The sequence below is a fragment of the Rhinopithecus roxellana genome, chromosome 5 (genome assembly GCF_007565055.1).
Source record: "Rhinopithecus roxellana isolate Shanxi Qingling chromosome 5, ASM756505v1, whole genome shotgun sequence".
In the NCBI taxonomy this organism is placed as follows: domain Eukaryota; kingdom Metazoa; phylum Chordata; class Mammalia; order Primates; family Cercopithecidae; genus Rhinopithecus; species Rhinopithecus roxellana.
The window spans coordinates 49,026,758-49,031,099 of NC_044553.1; the positions used below are offsets into that span (position 1 = coordinate 49,026,758).

Genomic DNA, 4,342 nt, shown 5'->3' on the forward strand with positions numbered 1-4,342 from the left:
CTGCCTAAAGGGATTCCAGTAGGCTGTTGTTGGGAGGAGCAGTAACAGGGATAGTTGTTTGTATGGTTAGGGGTCCAAATATGGAGGGGAGTGGAATTGACATAAGGAGAAAGTGGCGTTAAGTAGATGCAGAGAAGTGTGGCAGCTGGTTGGTGTGAAATATCTGGGGAGTTCTCACCAAATCTGTCTGGAAAGTAAAGAAGTTCCTCAGGCGGGTAAAGGTGAGGGCTATTAAAGGAGGCTCTGAGGTGCAGGGAGATGGGAGAGGTGGCCCAGTCAGCCTGTAGAGTGGGGATGCCTGTATAAAAGCAGGAAGAAACGGAAACGCATAGCTAACAATTATTTGCTAGAGAAGGATTGGAGGCCGTGAGGAGAGAGTGGGTGAGATTGATAGTATGCTGGAAGTAACTAGGGAGAGGTAGAGAGTGGCATAAGAATGGGAATGAGAAAGAATACTTACCTGGCAGGGGAGATACCATGATCACGAAGGTGGTTTTCCCAGGGCGAGGCTTATCCATTGCACTCCGGATGTGCTGACCCCTGCAATTTCCCCAAATGTGGGAAACTCAACTGCATAATTTGTGGTAGTGGGGGACTGTGTTCGCGCTTTCCCCATAAAAAAAAAAAAAAAAAAATGGGAATGAGAATAAGAGTGAGTATAAAAGTAAAGAATAAGGCCGGTCACGGTGGCTCAAGCCTGTAATCCCAGCACTTTGGGAGGCCGAGACGGGCGGATCACGAGATCAGGAGATCGAGACCATCCTGGCTAACATGGTGAAACCCTGTCTCTACTAAAAAATACAAAAAAACTAGCTGGGCGAGGTGGTGGGCGCCTGTAGTCCCAGCTACTTGGGAGGCTGAGGCAGGAAACTGGCGTAAACCTGGGAGGCGGAGCTTGCAGCAAGCTGAGATCTGGCCACTGCACTCCAGCCCGGCGACAGAGCGAGACTCTGTCTCAAAAAAAAAAAAAAAAAAAAAAAAAAAAAGTAAAGAATAGAACTTCATCAGGGTGGAAGTATTGGAGGGTGCCCTGCCACCAAAGATCATCTACGCACATCAAGAAGGAGTCAAGAGTGGCGGTTTGGGAATTGCACCAGGAGATATCAGCTGTGATGTCTTGGAGAAACAATGTAAACCGGCAGTGTAAACAAGAGCAGGTCATTTATGAGTAGTTGAGAATGGTGAATAGGAGTATGACTAGACAGAATATATATAGTAGGAGGCTGGGTGCGGTGGCTCAAGCCTGTAATCCCAGCACTTTGGGAGGCCGAGGCGGGTGGATCACGAGGTCAGGAGATCGAGACCATCCTGGCGAACACGGTGAAACCCCGTCTCTACTAAAAAATACAAAAAACTAGCCGGGCGAGGTGGCAGCGTCTGTAGTCCCAGCTACTTGGGAGGCTGAGGCAGGAGAATGGCGTGAACCCGGGAGGCGGAGCTTGCAGTGAGCCAAGATAGCGCCACTGCACTCCAGCTTGGGCGACAGAGCGAGACTCCGTCTCAAAAAAAAAAAAAAAAAATATATATATATATATATAGTAGGGATGACAAGTTTTTGGGGCACAGTCCAAGTAGTGGGGGTTACTGCATAAAGCCCTATTGCAAAAAGTAGGGTAAGGATGGATAGATCTAATAGAATGAAGGGATGTATTAGGCTCATAAGGGTTATTATCGATTCTGGGGGTAAGGAAGACTACAGTACATGTGCCCCTCCAGGTGGCAGGTAGGCACATGTAGGTGGAAGAGCCTCATAAAAAGAAGAGACCTTGTGTCAGGCAGAATTGGAAATGTAAAGTGAAAAGGTGAGAGGGTGTACTGAAAGGGGAATTCTGCACCCAAAATCCTCACTGCAGAAATGCAAGTGAGTTTAAGGGAAGTAGGGGAGAGTACTTGCGATTTCCAGGAGGAAGAGGAGATATCAGGCTGGCTGTCGGAGGGACACAGCTTTATCCTGAAAGGGTGAACCCAATGGGGAGGGTCCTGCAGGCGGAGGGCGGTTGGAGTACTATGGATAACTAAGTAGGGTCCAGTCCACGGAGATTGTAGAGTTTGAGGGATCAGATTTTTAACAAGAACTGATCGTCCGGCAAGGGTGTCTTCGTATGGCTGGGAATCTGTAATAGGCAAGAGAAGATTCGCAGCCTGGCGAATTTCCTGTCTAGCCTGCTGGAGGACTGGAGGGTTGGTGTCTGGGACCAGGTTGAGGCCGAGTAAGAAAGTGCATCCACGCCGGGCGCGGTGGCTCACACCTGTAATCCCAGCACTTTGGGAGGCCGAGGCGGGCGGATCATGAGGTCAGGAGATCCAGACCATCCTGGCTAACACTGTGAAACCCGCCCCCCATCTCTACTAAAAATACAAAAAATTAGCCGGGTGTGGAGGCAGGCGCCTGTAGTCCCAGCTATTTGGGAGGCTGAGGCAGGCGAATGGCATGAACCTGGGAGGCGGAGGTTGCAGTGAGCCAAGACCGCCCCACTGCACTCCAGCCTGGGCAACAGACCTAGACTCCGTCTCAAAAAAAAAGAAAGCGAGTCCATATAAAAGTTCAAATGGACTGTACCCTGTAGCATCTCGAGGACAGGCTCGGATTCTGAGAAGGGCAAGAGGTAAAAGTACTGTCCAGTCCTTTTTAAGTTGGAGACTGAGCTTGGTGAGGTGTGTCTTTAAAAGACCACAGTGGCTTAAAACAATAAATTTTTTTTCTCCTTCATTTCACATGCTGACTTCCCAGTGTAGTCAGCAAGGGAGCTCTGCTCTACCTGGTCATTCAGCAACATAGGCTCCTTCTACTCTTTGGCTTCCCCTATCTCTTTGGCTTCCTCATTCTCTGCATTCAGCTGGCAGATGTGGAGAGGTGGAGGGTCTAGGATCACTGTGGACAGCAGAATAATGGCCCCTGGCTGGGCGCGGTGGCTCAAGCCTGTAATCCCAGCACTTTGGGAGGCCGAGACGGGCAGATCATGAGGTCAGGAGATCGAGACCATCCTGGCTAACACGGTGAAACCCCGTCTCTACTAAAAAAAATACAAAAACTAGCCGGGCGAGGTTGCGGGCACCTGTAGTCCCAGCTCCTCGGGAGGCTGAGGCAGGAGAATGGCATAAACCCGGGAGGTGGAGCTTGCAGTGAGCTGAGATCTGGCCACTGCACTCCAGTCCAGGTGACAGAGCGAGACTCCGCCTCAAAAAAAAAAAAAAAAATGCCCCTAAAGATGTCCACATCTTAATCTCTGGAATCTGTGATTGTAATCTTTATTGCAAAAGATACTTTGTAGCTGTGATTAAATGAAGGGTCTTAAAATGGGGAGATTATCCTGGATTATCTGGATGGGGCCTAAATATAATGACCTTATAAAAGTGAGGCAAGAAAGTCAAGGAGAAAGAAGTAGGAGATATGAAGATTGAAAACACTGGAGTGAGGCAAGGAATGAGTCACAAGCCAAGGAATGCAGAAGGCCTCCAGAAGCCAGAAAAAGCAAGAATTCCCCACTAGAGAGCTTCAGAAGGAAGCAGCCCTGCCAACAACATTCTGACTTGAGCCCTGTGAAGCTCATTTCAGACTTCTGGCCTCCAGAAGTAGGAGAATAAATTTATGTTGTGTTAAGCAACTAAGGTTATGGTAAGTTGTTACAGATGTGTGCACACATGATTTTCAATCATGTTCCATTGAACTTAGTCACACAGCTACTCCCATCTGTATGGGGGCCAGGGAATATAGTCTCTCTACGTGGCCAGGAAAAAAAAGAAAGAAGGTTGGGGCCAGTCACCCCCACATCCCTTTATGGAGACTTCCAGACTGTGGATCCTGTCACGCGCGTCCGTGTGAAGAGAGTCCACCAACAGGTTTTGTGTGAGCAACAAGGCTGTTTATTTCTCCTGGGTACAGGTGGGCTGAGTCTGAAAAAGGAGTCAGCAAATGGTGGTGGGATTATCATTAGTTCTTATAGGTTTTGGGATAGGCGGTGGAGTTAGGAGCAATGTTTTGGGGGCAGGGGGCGGATCTCACAAAGTACATTTTCAAGGGTGGGGAGAATTACAAAAAACCTTCTTAAGGGTTGAGGAGATTACAAAGTACATTGATCAGTTAGGGTGGGGCAGAAACAAATCACAATGGTGGAATGTCATCAGTTAAGGCTATTTTCACTTCTTTTGTGGATCTGCAGTTGCTTCAGGCCATCTGGATGTATGTGTGCAGGTCACTGGGGATACAATGGCTTAACTTGGGCTCAGAGGCCTGACAGATACCATCAGCCAGATTGACCATCTTTCAGCTTCTCAAGAACACCACACTCCTGTCTCGCACCAGACCTTTATAACTACTGCAGTCTCAGCGTTTTAATGAGTT

General features: G+C 48.5%; 1 non-coding gene across 1 annotated transcript; it reads left to right on the forward strand.

Moving 5' to 3' along the window:
* Nucleotides 1-452: 452 nt before the first annotated feature.
* Nucleotides 453-616, forward strand: LOC115897884. The gene has a single exon (XR_004057661.1). It is a non-coding gene; the product is annotated as a U1 spliceosomal RNA (small nuclear RNA).
* Nucleotides 617-4,342: the final 3,726 nt, after the last annotated feature.